At 37.4% G+C, this 19,004-nt stretch overlaps 3 long non-coding RNA genes across 6 annotated transcripts in view; 2 read left to right on the top strand and 1 right to left on the bottom strand.

The window, feature by feature from the left end:
* The window catches only part of LOC307126121, a 30,394-nt gene extending 26,066 nt beyond the window's left edge, over positions 1 to 4,328 (top strand). For 2 of the 4 annotated variants that reach the window (XR_013816454.1, XR_013816455.1), the window contains exons 8-10: positions 1,867 to 2,897; positions 3,932 to 4,025; positions 4,193 to 4,328. This is a non-coding gene — a long non-coding RNA (uncharacterized lncRNA). Of the gene's footprint in view, positions 1 to 1,866; positions 2,898 to 3,931; positions 4,026 to 4,192 lie in introns of those variants that run through there. The other 2 variants (XR_013816456.1, XR_013816457.1) reach the window with 2 other exon arrangements.
* Positions 4,329 to 6,237: 1,909 nt separating this feature from the next.
* On the bottom strand, positions 6,238 to 10,240 carry LOC307126711. The gene is made up of 4 exons (XR_013816530.1): positions 10,032 to 10,240; positions 8,879 to 8,972; positions 8,283 to 8,711; positions 6,238 to 8,149 (listed from the first exon to the last, which is right to left on the bottom strand). It is a non-coding gene; the product is annotated as an uncharacterized lncRNA (long non-coding RNA).
* Positions 10,241 to 10,423: 183 nt separating this feature from the next.
* Positions 10,424 to 10,960, top strand: LOC307126685. The gene is made up of 3 exons (XR_013816526.1): positions 10,424 to 10,511; positions 10,576 to 10,682; positions 10,839 to 10,960. It is a non-coding gene; the product is annotated as an uncharacterized lncRNA (long non-coding RNA).
* The last annotated feature ends 8,044 nt before the right edge of the window (positions 10,961 to 19,004 follow it).

Genomic DNA, 19,004 nt, shown 5'->3' with positions numbered 1-19,004 from the left:
AACGCTTTAACTCCTGAGCCACTGAGTCTGTGGAGAGTTTGATGTTCTGCACAAGGTTTTATTTTTTGATGTTAAGTTTTGCTGCAGCATCAATAACAATTTAACATCAGCAATAGTGGGATTTGAACACATGTCTCCAGTGCAACTTCAGCATCAAAGAACGTGTGTTTAGCCGCTTCCTCCACTGAGGCTTTCACACTGAGAGCTGGTGTTTCGGCCACTTTGTTTGATATAATGGCAACAATTTAACGTAAGCAATAGTGGGATTTGAACCCATGTCTCCAAGAGGAAAGAGTAATGCTTTAACTCCTGAGCCACTGAATCTGTGGTGTGTTTGGTGTTCTGGACGGTGTTTTATTGAGAGCTTTGTTTTAAATAATGAAAGACTGAACATTACACATGTGATATTTGAACCCGTGCCCCTCGAAGATTAAAACACAAAGAGTCTGTGGTTGTTTTAAATCAGGTTTTATTGAGAGCTACGTTTTATGTAATGAAAATTATGCAAATTGGAGGATTTGAACCTAGACTTTCAAATGTAAAGACAAACAATCATCCTCCAGCAGTTTGATTTAAAGATCATTATATTGTATGTCTAGCTACAGCATTAATTACTGCAACATTTTAACAAGCTCTGAATCTGTTAACGCATGTGTGAAGGGTGTTTTGGATGTGGTTTTATTAATATAATGAGATATTGAAACAAATGTACAATCGTAATTGTACATGTATAAAACATAATTAGCTTATTCAATTAGTTTTTATTTAATTTAGATAAAGAGTCCATCACACCTGACTGGAAGGTTCTAGTAATGCTTGATTTGCTGCTTCAGGTGTTTTTGATCAGGTTGGAGCTAAACTCAGGAAAGTGTCTCATCAGGATCGGGATCACACATCACTTGTGCCATTTGGGACAGGGCCAAATAAAGTCTTTTTGCACTTACTGCTATTTTTAAATGTAAATGCAGACACACTTAATGTCCACAAGGTGGAGCTGACACACTGATCAGATCTCACTCCTGTCCTGTAATATTAATCAATAGAAACATTAGTTGTAGTTGTTATAGCAGTGAATAGTTTGTAAATTACATATAATACATGTTGTCAACTGTCATTTTGATACAGGCTTCATACAAGTATATTTATTCAATCAAATAACCAACAAATGCACAAAGAGTGATCAATCCCTCCGACCAGCCATATGCTCTGGGACCGTTTTTGGGATTTTCCGCCTGGATTTGGCCCAACCCAAATTGAAAAGCTTCCCATAACCACATACAATGGTCTAAATACACAATTTTGGTGATTTTTTTCTTTAAAAAGGTCATATTCCTCCATTCAGATTCATTTGAATAAATCTTGCATACATGATCCAGACAAAAATCTTTTTTTAAATCTAGTGGAAACAGCCAAAACTGTCTGCAGTCTGAGTTACACACTTTCAAAAATGTATAACCAAAAAAATAAAAAAATTATTTAAAAAAATAAATAAATAAATAAATAAAATAATAATAAATATATATATATATATATATATATACTTACATGTTTATCACTTTTAGCAATGTTTTATGTAACTTCAAATGGTTTCCTTTAAAATGACACCAAAATGTTGTATTTAGAGACCCCTGTATGTGGGTATAGGAAGCTTTTCAATTTGGGTGGGCCAAATCCAGGTCGGAAATGGTACCAGAGTAATTTAGTGTGAATAGGTTACTTTGTGTAAAACAAATGCCAAAGTGATCTCCAGAAAGTAGAGACTCTAAGCTTTCAAATGGTACCACATATGAGGTCCTGTACAGGGTCTGCAGAGTTTAAGAGGTTATCCTGTATTAAAATGACATTTGTCTTTCTATTTCTGTGTAGATCAGTTAGGCAGACTTTCCAGCCGGTTCCCCCAAACAAACATCTGAGAGGTGAATATATTCCCTGCTCACTGTCGCCCTCCTCCATCATATGCCAGAGCTTCAGATAGAGACGTGGATTGGGAAGCGCTCAGGATCAGATGCTCCTCCAGGAGGCGGTGAATCTTCTGATCTCCTGAATCTCCGGCTATGATCATCAGCAACAAGAGGATCTCCAAGAGCCACCTCAACACATTAGCATTGTGTTATGATAATATAGTCATATATGTCATTTAACAGTCAGTTTCATGTACAACCATTTACATAAACAAATTCACAACTACTTTTCCCCCAACTAAAAGTGTTTTGGAAGATCTTTTGTCCTGTATTTTATGTGTTTACCTCTGAGCGTGTGCTTTTGAGCTCAACACAGCACAAGTTTTCCTCTTCAGTTGAGAGATGATCTGGTTCATTCACTGAAACTCACAGATCCATGTTTCTCTGCTGTTCTGACAAACCGAGACATTTGTTGTAAACTGCATGACATTTAAATCTAACTATTTAAACTCTCACCTTCGACTGGCCTCCTGGTTTGTCGACTCGTTTGACGTTGAAACACTTGTTGACCACAAGAGGGAGCCTTTGGTAATTTGGCGTATGCGCAATTAATGCAAGAAATAGGGACTTTTGCTTGAGTATGAGTATGTTAAAGTATGTATGACCTTTCTAAAACATAGTTATTGACCAAATTTGAAACATCTTTGAAACTGCAGGCATTATAATTCTAATATGATTTGTGTGGTAGAAACGGAAGTGCTGTTTTTCATCCGCTCCACTAGGCGGCGCAAGCGGCTTCAGCTTCGGGTGCTTGGCGACATGAAGTTTGTTTTGTTGCAACAACACGTGTAGTAAACCGTTTTAAATACATATCCTGAGGATGACAGCTTTATGACAGTATTTGAATATCAATAACCAGCACATATTCAAGCCATCAACGAATAAAACCGACAAACGCTTCGATAAAACGCCGGAATCGAGTGACGCGACTCACCTGTAAGTGTCCATGTTCAGTGTCTCTTGCATTATCCTTATTAAGTCCTTATTCTTTGCGCTTTATGTTTAATTTTAGATAAGTAATTAAGTATTGATACGACATTCTGTTTTGTGATTTATTATAGCAGGCCACTGTGTGTTTATTCAATGTTATGTCAAATGTAATGTGTTGTTGTTGTTAATGCGTTTCCATGCGAACACTAAAACACAAACATGGACTAAAGCCAGATTTCCAGAGAATCCCGATGGTGTTTTTAACCTAAAAGCTTATTTAAAAGTCTGTTTGCTGAATGACAGCCGCTGACATTTTTTGATCACAGACTTTGTTTAGTTGCTGAACTCACTGACAGCTTTAGAAGAACCAATGAATTGTTGCTTTACCTTTATAATTTTTCAAATAATCATCTTCTGATGTTCGTATGGTGAAATAGATCTGTGCTGTTCCTGCTGTGTCATGGTTTTGTAGAGTTGTGTGCAAAATATTGAATTGGCAGTATTTAACAATAACATACATGTCATTTTTTTTATTTTTGACCTTGGACCACAAAAGCAGTCATAAGGGTCAATATTTTAAAATTGAGATGAAAGATGAATAAAAAAGCTTTAAATTGATTCATGGTTTATAAGGATATGACAATATTTGAAAATCTGGAATCTGATGGTGCAATATAATCCAAATGTTTATTTATATATATATATATATATATATATATATATATATATATATATATATATATATATATATATATATATAATAGCAATTTATATTACTGCTACTAATGTTTGATATATTTATGGTAGGAAATGTACTAAGTATCTTCATGGAACACAATCTTTACTTAATATCCCAATGATTTTTGGCACAAAAGAAAACTTGATAATTTTGACCCAAACTATGTATTGTTGGGTATTGCCACAAATATACCTGTGCGACTTATGGGTCACATTTATTAACTTTTATGAAGACTAACTTCATATCTAAATTGTAAACATCAGAATAATGAAGTAATCCCTGTATTTATGTTCCCCTACAGGAGACGGGATGTGTTTGGAGCGGACAGTCGTCAGAAGCAGAGCTGTGGGACGTGTGGATGTCGACTGTAATGATGGACTTCTGCTCATGGACAGGTAATGTATATCATGTGTGTTGTTTGGTGCTAAATGTGTAGGTTACCATCATTTTGTTTTTGGAGGGTCACCCCCTTTAAAAAGCAAATGATGGGAACCTAAACGGGTGGGGTAGGGACGGCGGGTCCAATTTTTTATACAGCTAAATTTTTCTTCATTGTTTAAAGTAGCATAACCCCTGCTGGACATGGTGGTGGGGTTCGGGGGGGGACCCGAATCATCCCCGTCCCTTCACACACACAGCATTCACCCGTATCGCGGAGATCTGGCTGGGATCGAACCAGCAACCTCTGAAACCGTGAGGCAGCGCTCTTACCTGTGAGCCACAGATCTCTTACTGAGACATGTGAAGGAACTTATATTTGACTTTTCACATGGAGGATTTTTACAATAAAGGGTTCTGAGGTGGGGTTTGAACCCGTGCCTCTATCAGAGCCTCATCCACAGAGAACGTGTGTTTAGCCGCTGCACCACTGAGGCTTTCACACTGAGAGCTGGTGTTGTGGCCACTTTATTTGATATCATGGCCATAATTTAACGTAAGCAATAGTGAGATTTGAACACATGTCTCCAGCACAACCTCAGCATCAAAGAACGTGTGTTTAGCCGCTGCACCACTGAGGCTTTCACACTGAGAGCTGGTGTTGTGGCCACTTTATTTGATATCATGGCAACAATTTAACGTAAGCAATAGTGAGATTTGAACCCGTGTCTCCATCACCACCTCAGCATCAAAGAACGTGTGTTTAGCCGCTGCACCACTGAGGCTTTCACACTGAGAGATGGTTTTTTGGCCACTTTGTTTGATTTCATGGCAACAATGTAAGCAATAGTGGGATTTGAACCCATGTCAGCACAACCTCATCCGCAGAGAACGTGTGTTTAGCCGCTGCACCACTGAGGCTTTCACACTGAGAGCTGGTGTTGTGGCCACTTTATTTGATATCATGGCCATAATTTAACGTAAGCAATAGTGAGATTTGAACACATGTCTCCAGCACAACCTCAGCATCAAAGAACGTGTGTTTAGCCGCTTGCACCACAAGAAACTTTGCAACCTGCTGGATTTGATCCAATACTTTCACTCCTAAAAGTGAACACTGATCTACTCGTCCACAGAGATTGAGTTGAACTCAGTTTGTAATTATATTTCTCTTTTATTATCTATTAATACTGAGATATTCTTGATGGGAAACCTGATTGATTTTAGTGTGAGAACGTTTTCTCATTTTGTCAAGACAATCTTATATTCAGGCCTGTGACTGCGCCCTCCTGTGGTGATTTGTGTGAGTTACAATCGCTACATCAGATGAAGTTCTAATGAGCTTAAATGCGCTACACTTCTCTAAGACGGTGAGAGCAAAAAAACATTTGAACTGCCAATAAAAATGATTTACACTTGCTATGTTCGGTCCAGTCTTCTGTTCGAACAAATATATTTGCTAATAAATCATTAGAGTTAATCGAGCTGTGCTCTCTGCCATGATTTGAGAATTACACCAGAACAAACTAAGACCAAAGATTTTAAATGTGTTTCTTCCTCCTGTGGTGATTTATGTGAATTACACCACAGCAAATCAAGTCTAATGAACTTCACTTAAATGAACTACACTTCTGCAAGAGGGTGAGAGCAGGAGAATAAACTCATAACATAAAAGAGTTTCTCCCTCCTGTGGTGATTTGAGGGAATTACACCATTGCAATTGAGATGATGGGTGCATTCCACTCGACAGGGTCCCTACGCACTGTTCACTGCTCCCTACTCCCTGAGCACAGCATATCAGCTGAAGTGGACTTCGCTGACAATAATCACTCATTTGGAACGCCCTGCAACGTCATCAAAGAAAGGCAACGACGGGTGCAGATTATGACATAAATTAATATTGTAATTTACTTCACTTTCAAATTGAAAACCATATAATAAGCATATACATTTACAAATCACACAGTAGGCTATAGGCTAAAACATATAATCAAAACATTGTCCATTAGTTTTATTAGTTGACTTATAACCTGTATTGATTATGAACAGATTTGCAGCTGCACCTGTCATTCAATATGAAAATACTTTGATTTGGTTAACTATGTTTGTAGGCTATTCTTAATGGGCTGTAGCGGTCTCATCTCGTGCGCTTTCTTTCCCAAGTGCAGCTGCACAGTAAACATTCCTGAGGTAAATAAAGTCAAATATAAAACATGACAGCCCTCAGGTGCTTCTCAACACTTTTAATTTGTTTACATATTCATAAAATATAATATACAAATGTAACAGTTATTGCCATAACCATTCATAAATACTCTAGTTTGTATAATAACTATGAATATTCAAATGCATATGTAAACTCCTTAATCGCAGAGCTGTTTAAAAACTATTCCAACCAACGGCTCTGCTCCATCATTAATTAGTTCAGACAGGTGATGTATGCGACGCGCAAAGACATATGGGGGATTTTCACTCTCTACTTCCTGTGAAGTGATGTATCGATGTTCCCACTGAACATATTCGCTCCCTTTGGATTGAAATCTCACTTAAGATGGCGGAATACCCTCTGAAGTCCACTTCGCAGTCCACTTACGGTCGAACGGAACGCTGATGTTGATGTGAAGACTTTAACATGGGACTTTAATTACACATTTCATAACAATCATGAAGAGCAGTGACTAGACACTTTGTGTATCATTTCTGTGATGTTGTTCTGGTGTTTTGTAGATCTTTGAATGTGATTTTAACCATCAAGTGAAATTCAAACTGGGATTCTCCACGTCAAGGAGCGACGCTCAGACCACAGGAGCAGACGGACTCAAAGTTTTTTGGGGCCAATTTTGTCTCAACTGATCATTCAGAAACAACGAATCTAAGAAACTTTTACACGAGCAATGGTGTGAGATCTGAACCCGGATTCTCCAGCGCTTCTTCCTCCAGTCTCTGCTTTATGGGGGGAGTTTTCTCTTAATCATTCAGAACCAATGAATTTAAATCATTTTCCATCTCAAGAGTGAGATCTGATCCAGGATTCTCTTTATCGTGTTAAACGATAAACAGCTTTAACAAATGTGGGATTTGAACCAGGACTTTCTGGTTTGAGAGGGAGACCAACTACCCAGTGAGCCTGTGATGACATGAGGATATTTTTAAGTTCATTAGACTCGATTTGCAGCGGTGCAATTCCCTCAAATCACCACAGGAGGGAGAAACTCTTTTATGTTATGAGTTTATTCTCCTGCTCTCACCCTCTTGCAGAAGTGTAGTTCATTTAAGTGAAGTTCATTAGACTTGATTTGTTGTGGTGTAATTCACATAAATCACCACAGAAGGGAGAAACACATTTAAAATCTTTGGTCTTAGTTTGTTCTGGTGTAATTCTCAAATCATGGCAGAGTTCACAGCTCGATTAACTCTAATGATTTATTTGCAAATATATTTGTTCGAACAGAAGACAGGACCGAACATAACAAGTGTAAATCATTTTTATTGGCAGATCAAATGTTTTTTTGGTCTCACCGTCTTAGAGAAGTGTAGCGCATTTAAGCTCATTAGAACTTCATCTGATGTAGCGATTGTAACTCACACAAATCACCACAGGAGGGCGCAGTCACAGGCCTGAATATAAGATTGTCTTAATAAAATCACACTAAAATCTCACACTAAAATCAATCAGGTTTCCCATCAAGAATATCTCAGTATTAATAGATAATAAAAGAGAAATATAATTACAAACTGAGTTCAACACAATCTCTGTGGACGAGTAGATCAGTGTTCACTTTTAGGTGTGAAAGTATAGGATCAAATCCAGCAGGTTGCAAAGTTTCTTGTGGCGCAAGCGGCTAAACACGTTCTTTGATGCTGAGGTTGTGCTGGAGACATGGGATCAAATCCCACTATTGCTTACGTTAAATTATAGCCATGATATCAAATAAAGTGGTCAAAACACCAGCTCTCAGTGTGAAAGCCTCAGTGGTGCAGCGGCTAAACACACGTTCTTTGATGCTGAGGTTGTGCTGGAGACATGGGATCAAATCCCACTATTGCTTACGTTAAATTATAGCCATGATATCAAATAAAGTGGCCAAAACACCAGCTCTCAGTGTGAAAGCCTCAGTGGTGCAGCGGCTAAACACACGTTCTGTGCGGATGAGGTTGTGCTGACATGGGTTCAAATCTCACTATTGCTTACATTGTTGCCATGAAATCAAACAAAGTGGCCAAAAAACCATTTCTCAGTGTGAAAGCCTCAGTGGTGCAGCGGCTAAACACACGTTCTTTGATGCAGAGGTGGTGATGGAGACATGGGTTCAAATCTCACTCTTGCTAACATTAAATTGTTGCCATGATATCAAACAAAGTGGCCAAAACACCAGCTGTCAGTGTGAAAGCCTCAGTGGTGCAGTGGCTAAACACACGTTCTCTGCGGATGAGGCTCTGATAGAGGCACGGGTTCAAACCCCACCTCAGAACCCTTTATTGTAAAAATCCTCCATGTGAAAAGTCAAATATAAGTTCCTTCACATGTCTCAGTAAGAGATCTGTGGCTCACAGGTAAGAGCGCTGCCTCACGGTTTCAGAGGTTGCTGGTTCGATCCCAGCCAGATCTCCGCGATACGGGTGAATGCTGTGTGTGTGAAGGGACGGGGATGATTCGGGTCCCCCCCCGAACCCCACCACCATGTCCAGCAGGGGTTATGCTACTTTAAACAATGAAGAAAAATTTAGCTGTATAAAAAATTGGACCCGCCGTCCCTACCCCACCCGTTTAGGTTCCCATCATTTGCTTTTTAAAGGGGGTGACCCTCCAAAAACAAAATGATGGTAACCTACACATTTAGCACCAAAAAACACACATGATATACATTACCTGTCCATGAGCAGAAGTCCATCATTACAGTCGACATCCACACGTCCCACAGCTCTGCTTCTGACGACTGTCCGCTCCAAACACATCCCGTCTCCTGTAGGGGAACATAAATACAGGGATTACTTCATAATTCTGATGTTTACAATTTAGATATGACGTTAGTCTTCATAAAAGTTAATAAATGTGACCCATAAGTCGCACAGGTATATTTGTGGCAATACCCAACAATACATAGTTTGGGTAAAAATTATCAAGTTTTCTTTTGTGCCAAAAATCATTGGGATATTAAGTAAAGATCATGTTCCATGAAGATATTTAGTACATTTCCTACCATAAATATATCAAACATTATTATTAGTAGTAATATGCATTGCTATTTGATATATATATATATATATATATATATATATATATATATATATATATATATATATATATATATATATATATATATATATATATATATATATATATATATATATACACATTTGGATTATTTTGCAAATTCCAGATTTTTAAATATTGTCATATCCTAACAAACCATGAATCAATTTAAAGCTTATTTATTCATCTTTCATCTCAATTTCAAAATATTGACCCTTATGACTGCTTTTGTGGTCCAGGGTCACAAATAAAAAATGGCATGTATGTTATTGTTAAATACTGCCAATTAAATATTTTGCACACAACAACTCTACAAAACCATGACACAGCAGGAACAGCACAGATCTATTTCACCATTCGAACATCAGAAGAGGATTATTTGAAAACGTATAAAGGTAAAGCAACAATTCATTGGTTCTTCTAAAGCTGTCAGTAAGTTCAGCAACTAAACAAAGTCTATAATCAAAAAATTACAGCGGCTGTCATTCAGCAAACAGCCTTTTAAATAAGCTTTTAGGTTAAAAACACCTTCGGGATTCTCTGGAAATCTGGCTTTAGTCCATGTTTGTGTTTTAGTGTTCGCATGGAAACGCATTAACAACAACAACACATTACATTTGACATAACATTGAATAAACACACAGTGGCCTGCTATAATAAATCACAAAACAGAATCAATACTTAATTACTTATCTAAAATTAAACATAAAGCGCAAAGAATAAGGACTTAATAAGGATAATGCAAGAGACACTGAACATGGACACTTACAGGTGAGTCGCGTCACTCGATTCCGGCGTTTTATCGAAGCGTTTGTCGGTTTTATTCGTTGATGGCTCGAATATGTGCTGGTTATTGATATTCAAATACTGTCATAAAGCTGTCATCCTCAGGATATGTATTTAAAACGGTTTCCTACACGTGTTGTTGCAACAAAACAAACTTCATGTCGTCAAGCACCCGAAGCTGAAGCCGCTTGCGCCGCCTAGTGGAGCGGATGAAAAACAGCACTTCCGTTTCTACCACACAAATCATATTAGAATTATAATGCCTGCAGTTTCAAAGATGTTTCAAATTTGGTCAATGACTATGTTTTAGAAATGTCATACATACTTTAACATACTCATACTCAAGCAAAAGTCCCTATTTCTTGTATTAAATGCGCATACGCCAAATTACCAAAGGCTTCCTCTTGTGGTCAACAAGTGTTTCAACGTCAAACGAGTCGACAAACCAGGAGGCCAGTCGAAGGTGAGAGTTTAAATAGTTAGATTTAAATGTAATGCAGTTTACAACAAATGTCTCGGTTTGTCAGACCAGCAGAGAAACATGGATCTGTGAGTTTCAGTGAATGAACCAGATCATCTCTCAACTGAAGAGGAAAACTTGTGCTGTGTTGAGCTCAAAAGCACACGCTCAGAGGTAAACACATAAAATACAGGACAAAAGATCTTCCAAAACACTTTTAGTTGGGGGAAAAGTAGTTGTAAATTTGTTTATGTAAATGGATGGACATGAAACTGACTGTCAAATGACGTATAAGACTATATTATCATAACACAATGCTAATGTGTTGAGGTGGCTCTTGGAGATCCTCTTGTTGCTGATGATCATAGCAGGAGATTCAGGAGATCAGAAGATTCACCGCCTCCTGGAGGAGCATCTGATCCTGAGCGCTTCCCAATCCACGTCTCTATCTGAAGCTCTGGCATATGATGGAGGAGGGCGACAGTGAGCAGGGAATATATTCACCTCTCAGATGTTTGTTTGGGGGAACCGGCTGGAAAGTCTGCCTAACTGATCTACACAGAAATAGAAAGACAAATGTCATTTTAATACAGGATAACCTCTTAAACTCTGCAGACCCTGTACAGGACCTCATATGTGGTACCATTTGAAAGCTTAGAGTCTCTACTTCCTGGAGATCACTTTGGCATTTGTTTTACACAAAGTAACCTATTCACACTAAATTACTCTGGTACCATTTCCGACCTGGATTTGGCCCACCCAAATTGAAAAGCTTCCTATACCCACATACAGTGGTCTCTAAATACAACATTTTGGTGTCATTTTAAAGGAAACCATTTGAAGTTACATAAAACACTGCTAAAAGTGATAAACATGTAAGTATATGTTGTCTGAGCTGTAATAACCCCCCCAAAAAACGGGCGCTTTTTGATTTTTTTGGTTATACATTTTTGAAAGTGTGTAACTCAGACTGCAGACAGTTTTGGCTGTTTCCACTAGATTTAAAAAAAGATTTTTGTCTGGATCATGTATGCAAGATTTATTCAAATGAATCTGAATGGAGGAATATGACCTTTTTAAAGAAAAAAAATCACCAAAATTGTGTATTTAGACCATTGTATGTGGTTATGGGAAGCTTTTCAATTTGGGTTGGGCCAAATCCAGGCGGAAAATCCCAAAAATGGTCCCAGAGCATATGGCTGGTCGGAGGGATTGATCATTCTTTGTGCATTTGTTGGTTATTTGATTGAATAAATATACTTGTATGAAGCCTGTATCAAAATGACAGTTGACAACATGCATTATATGTAATTTACAAACTATTCACTGCTATAACAACTACAACTAATGTTTCTATTGATTAATATTACAGGACAGGAGTGAGATCTGATCAGTGCTCCACCTTGTGGACATTAAGTGTGTCTGCATTTACATTTAAAAATAGCAGTAAGTGCAAAAAGACTTTATTTGGCCCTGTCCCAAATGGCACAAGTGATGTGTGATCCCGATCCTGATGAGACACTTTCCTGAGTTTAGCTCCAACCTGATCAAAAACACCTGAAGCAGCAAATCAAGCATTACTAGAACCTTCCAGTCAGGTGTGATGGACTCTTTATCTAAATTAAATAAAAACTAATTGAATAAGCTAATTATGTTTTATACATGTACAATTACGATTGTACATTTGTTTCAATATCTCATTATATTAATAAAACCACATCCAAAACACGCTTCACACATGCGTTAACAGATTCAGAGCTTGTTAAATGTTGCAGTAATTAATGCTGTAGCTAGACATAAAATATAATGATCCTTAAATCAAACTGCTGGAGGATGATTGTTTGTCTTTACATTTGAAAGTCTAGGTTCAAATCCTCCAATTTGCATAAATTTCATTACATAAAACAAAGCTCTCAATAAAACCTGATTTAAAACAACCACAGACTCTTTGTGTTTTAATCTTGGAGGGGCACGGGTTCAAATATCACATGTGTTATGTTCAGTCTTTCATTATTTAAAACAAAGCTCTCAATAAAACACCGTCCAGAACATCAAACACACCACAGATTCAGTGGCTCAGGAGTTAAAGCATTACTCTTTCCTCTTGGAGACATGGGTTCAAATCCCACTATTGCTGATGTTAAATTGTTGCCATTATATCAAACAAAGTGGCCCAAACACCAGCTCTCAGTGTGAAAGCCTCAGTGGAGGAAGCGGCTAAACACACGTTCTTTGATGCTGAAGTTGCACTGGAGACATGTGTTCAAATCCCACTATTGCTGATGTTAAATTGTTATTGATGCTGCAGCAAAACTTAACATCAAAAAACACCAAAGTCAAACCCACACACTCTCTGTGGCTCAGTGGATGGTCGATCATCTGTCATTCATAAAAGTCTGGGTTCAAACCCCACAAATGTAAGTGTTTTTCATTATTTAAAGCAGAGCTCTCAATAAAACCTTGTGCAGAACATCAAACTCTCCACAGACTCAGTGGCTCAGGAGTTAAAGCGTTGCGCTTTCATCTTGGAGACCTGGGTTCGAATCCCAATATTTCTTAAGTTAAATCACTGTCGTGAAATCAGACAAAGTGGCCCAAACGGCAGCTCTCAGTGTGAAAGCCACGATGGCACTAGTGGCTAAACACACGTTGGTTGCGGACAAGGCTGCGCTAGAGGCATGGGTTCAAACCCCACCTCGGTGTGTGGGGATCACACCAAAGAAAGAAAGAAAGAAAGAAAGTAAGAAGGCAACGGCAAAGTACCTGGGGCGGTACACCAAATAAGGGGCGGACGGCAAAGGCGGAGACCTGAGACTCAGCAGGAGACTGGGCACTCTGGGGCGGTGAAACAGACAGGCTACACAGCCGAGGAAAACACGGACCAGAAGCAATAAAACAGATGGAGGAAAACACGGACTAACACACACACCTGGGGCGGTGAAACAACCACAGAGTGAGAGACGAAGGCCGGATCAAGAGGATGGGCGTGTGCCGGGAGGAAAGAGAGGCGGGTCTGAGAGAGAGAGAGAGAGAAAGGAAGGAAGGGAGGAGTGCAGCAAAGAGGGGGGAAAAAAATATTTGTGAAAAATTTATTCTAAATTTTTTTTTTTTTTTTGTATTTTTTTTTTGTATTTTTTTTTGAATAAATGTAAAAAAAAAAAAAGTGTAAAAAACCACCCCCCAAAAAATACGCACACAAAATCTCTGCAGCAGGGGTGGGATTTGAACCCAGGTCTCCTGCGTCAGGCTTGATTCTCACACCACAAGCTCTGCCCACTGGACCACTGCCAGCTCACAATAATCAGAGTTATTTTGTTTCCTTTAAGGTAAACCCACAGGCACACATTTAAAAAAAAAAAAAACAAGGATTCTCTTAAATCCTATTATTTAACATGAAATTAAAAATTATTCAATAAAATTTGTTTTTAAAAGTGTCTAAAAACTAATTTAAATATTATTAATAATTAAAATAAGTTGCAAATATTTTAAAAAGTAAATCAATTTATTTTAAAATTAAATGAACTGACACAATGATATACACCAGTAGAGCTGGATAAACTGGTGGTTCATTAATCATACAAACTACAATGTTTTTAAATCTTTGCAATACAGCAAATTTTTAAATATTTAAAAAAATATATAATTAAAAAAAATTTTGCACACTTGACGTAATATCATATCGCATGTCGAATATCGCATTATTTAACAAGGTATTGCATATCGCATTTTTCTTCAATATTGCACAGCCCTAAGAATCAAAATCGAATCGCATTGTGAAATTTGTGTCAATACACAGCCCTAATATACACAAATATTCGATATGCGATATGATATTGCGTCAAGTGTGTAAAATGTGTTTCAATTATATATTTTTTAAAATATTTAAAAACTGAGAATGATACCATTTATGTGTTTCACATTCTTTCTGCGAAAAGAAAGCGTCGCTACAACTTCTGAAAGTGACCAGCAGTGTTTTAGCAAAAAATTATGTCATAAATCTGATAATATAATTCTAACATCAATGTAAACAAACAAATAATTGAATGCCAATATTTAAATACCAAAAACTCTTTGTTTGATGTAGTAATATATAGTTATATCAACCTAAAACAACATCAAGAACATCCAGGTAAACTAGGGGTGGACGATTATTGTTGTTATAATATTAACTTTAAAATTACATTACAATCATATTTCTACTCCAATTCGTTTAAAAATATATATAAACATTTGAATGGTGGCTGTCATAAAAACTTGCCAGATGTATTCATACATACATGCATTAAATATTGAAGAACATTAAAAATTATAACGTAATATCAGTGTTTCCCACACATAGATTAATTCTCTGTCACTCATGCGTCTCTCTCGCTCTCTCTCTCAAACCTGCTTTTGATATTAAAGTCTAAGCTTTTAAAGTTTAATAGTTATAAACAAACCCGCGCTGTCAATACATTTGAATGGCTTAAGCCGCGGATACACAACAGTTTCACTGTACAGGTGTTTGCAGCAGGTTTTGGTACAGTACAGCATAGTGTGCATTGATTATTACGTCAACCACATACAGGATAATTTAATTATGGAGAGTGATGATAGACCCAACATTGTTACATTAATGTCAATGTTTTTCTTGTATTTAGCCCTCATTGCTTACTAATTGTTCACAAATGTCAAATGTGACCATACACCTTAATTATTTTTCAATTAAATAGCCTATATGTTCTATATTTTAGTTTAAAAATATGTATTGAATATTTTGAGGATATCTTTTGGTACTAAACATGCCTACTATTTGTGCAATATTGTGGTCCAAGACCACTTAAAATATTTAATAATATTTAATATAATAGTTAAACTTATTTTTCCTTATATGTACAGTAGGCTATATAAATATGAATTGATACTGAATCAAGATCGAAATCGATATTTGTGGCAATCACTGAACCCAGTGGCGGTGCGCGCTCCCGCTTCTCTTGAGCTGCGCCACAGCGCCAAAACGGTATATTTATGTTTTTGAATTTCGTAATAAAATGGACGTAATTTGAAATCTGAGACTTTGTTTAATATCAATAAAAGCGTCTGAGCGACCAGTTTGAATTTCACTTGATGGTTAAAATCACACTGTATATCTAGAAAGAAAATGGTGTTTAATTAAATCTGTTATCAGTCCTGGTTTTAGTTCTGATGCTGCTATTAATTCAATGACCGTCTTACAGCCTCAAAATGATGAAAACACTGAATACAACTAAAAACTCCTCATTCAAAGATCTACAAAACACCAGAACAACATCACAGAAATGATACACAAAGTGTCTAGTCACTGCTCTTCATACTTGTTATGAAATGTGTATTTAAAGTCTGTTTTCCTCTCATAACAGGAAGTAGAAAAGCCTGAAGGAGAACATCAGAGCTTCACATCAACATCAGCGAGTCCTTCTTATTTTGTAAGGAAGTTATTAAACCTGTTACAGTATGACAACTTTTGTTGCAACTTATTTCAATATCGTGATAATACCGTATACCGGGATAAAAGCTTCAGCAATTAATCGCAACATGAAAGTTTGATACCGGCACATGCCTACACTGGCCACAAAAGTAAACACTGAATAAAACTAGAAACTAATTCCCCATTCAGAGAATGCCAGACCTACAAAACATCACAATATCAGAAATGGGATGCAATGAAAACCAAGATCAAAGTGTCTAGTCACTGCTCTTCATGCTTGTTATGAAATGTGTAATTAAAGTCCCATGTTAAAGTCTGTGTTTTCCTCTCATAACAGGAAGTAGAAAAGCCATCAGAGCTTCACATCAACATCAGCGAGTCCTTCTTATTACACTTTACACTGAGAACATCAGAGGCGATTCATTCAGAGACTGGACAGGTGACGCTACAACTACTGATTGATTTGATAGAGTGTCATTACACAAGAGAAATCGACTTAATGCTGAAAGTTACTCACAGGTTGAGCTGGAATATGTGTGTTGAAGTGCCATTAAGAGCTGTCATCATCTCATCTGCAGGATCTGCAGGTGTTGTTGTGACTGTCATCATGTGGTCAATCAGCCGAAGAGTCAGACTGAAGGTCAAACCCGCTTCTGCCGCCTAGAGGACCGGAGGGGAAACTGACCTTTACGTTCTTAAAGAGACAGTGACCATGTTACTTCATATATGTACACTTGATACAAGCTCCGTGACGCAGGAGAGAATTGTTTGCTTTGGAAGACGATCACCAATACACATAATAATAATAATTACAACAATAAACATAATCAAAATACCTATCCAAGGATTGAACCCTCATCCACACATTAGAGAGGTCACAAGGTCATGTTGTTCTCAACTGAGCTACCATCCTCTTCATGTGGGTCTAATGACTTTCCAAAAAAAAAAAAAAACATTTCAAAAGCTTGCATGTTAGATGTGTTTGGTTTGGGCAAAGAGCCTGTTATTAACCCTCTATGGCAGCGGTTCTCAAATTTATTTTCCTTTCATTTAGATTTGATCTTCACTTAGGCTGGTGAAAAGATGTTTCTTGTGTCTGTGGGATTTGATCACAGGTCTGTGTTGGGATTCAAAGACACCTGAGTTCCCGCTGAGTTCCAGTTAAAGCGAGTGCTTTATAATTGTTTAATCTTATTTGCAGTGTAAACACAATGAAAACAAGTTTAAGTGATTCAAGAAACTTTGCAACCTGCTGGATTTGATCCAATACTTTCACACCTAAAAGTGAACAATGATCTACTCGTCCATAGAGATTGTGTTGAACTCAGTTTGCAATTACATTTCACTTTTATTATCTATTAATACTGAGATATTCTTGATGAAAAACCCGATTGATTTTAGTGTGAGAATGTTTTTTCATTTTGTCAAGACAATCTTATATTCAGGCCTGAGACTGCGCCCTCCTGTGGTGATTTGTGTGAGTTAAATCTGTTCATTTCTAATTAGCTTAAATGCGCTACACTTCTCTAAGACGATGAGAGCAAAAAAACATTTGAACTGCCAATAAAAACTATTTACACTTTCTGTGTTCGGTCCTGTCTTCTGTTCGAACAAACATATTTGCTAATAAATCATTAGAGTTAATCGAGCTGTGAACTCTGCCATGATTTGAGAATTACACCAGAACAAGTTCAGGCCAAAGATTTTAAATGTGTTTCTTCCTCCTGTGGTGATTTGAGCGAATTACACCGCTGCAAATCGAGTCTAATTAACATAAAAGAGTTACGCCCTCCTGCGGTGATTTGAGCGAATTACACCATTGCAAATCGAGTCTAATTAACATAAAAGAGTTTCTCCCTCCAGTGGTGATTTGAGCGAATTACACCATTGCAAATCGAGTCTAATTAACATAAAAGAGTTTTGCCCTCCTGTGGTGATTTGAGCGAATTACACCGCTGCAAATCGAGTCTAATTAACATAAAATAGTTTCTCCCTCCTGCGGTGATTTAAGCGAATTACACCATTGCAAATCGAGTCTAATTAACATAAAAGAGTTTCGCCCTCCTGTGGTGATATGAGCCAATTACATCACTGCAAATCGAGTCTAATTAACATAAAAGAGTTTCTCCTCCAGTGGTGATTTGAGCGAATTACACCATTGCAAATCGAGTCTAATTAACATAAAAGAGTTTCTCCTCCAGTGGTGATTTGAGCGAATTACACCACTGCAAATCGAGTCTAATTAACATAAAATAGTTTCTCCCTCCTGCGGTGATTTAAGCGAATTACACCATTGCAAATCGAGTCTAATTAACATAAAAGAGTTTCGCCCTCCTGTGGTGATATGAGCCAATTACATCACTGCAAATCGAGTCTAATTAACATAAAAGAGTTTCTCCTCCAGTGGTGATTTGAGCGAATTACACCACTGCAAATCGAGTCTAATTAACATAAAAGAGTTACGCCCTCCTGTGGTGATTTGAGCGAATTACACCACTGCAAATCGAGTCTAATTAACATAAAAGAGTTTCTCCCTCCTGTAGTGATTTGAGCGAATTACACCATTGCAAATCGAGTCTAATTAACATAAAAGAGTTTCTCCTCCAGTGGTGATTTGAGCGAATTACACCACTGCAAATCGAGTCTAATTAACATAAAAGAGTTACGCCCTCCTGTGGTGATTTGAGCGAATTACACCACTGCAAATCGAGTCTAATTAACATAAAAGAGTTTCGCCCTCCTGTGGTGATATGAGCCAATTACATCACTGCAAATCGAGTCTAATTAACATAAAAGAGTTTCTCCTCCAGTGGTGATTTGAGCGAATTACACCACTGCAAATCGAGTCTAATTAACATAAAAGAGTTACGCCCTCCTGTGGTGATTTGAGCGAATTACACCACTGCAAATCGAGTCTAATTAACATAAAAGAGTTTCTCCCTCCTGTAGTGATTTGAGCGAATTACACCATTGCAAATCGAGTCTAATTAACATAAAATAGTTTCTCCCTCCTGTAGTGATTTGAGCGAATTACACCTTTCAGAAAAAAT

The sequence above is a fragment of the Gobio gobio genome, assembly GCF_949357685.1.
Source record: "Gobio gobio genome assembly, chromosome: 5".
NCBI lineage: Eukaryota > Metazoa > Chordata > Actinopteri > Cypriniformes > Gobionidae > Gobio > Gobio gobio.
This window is presented reverse-complemented; position numbering and strand designations above follow the sequence as displayed.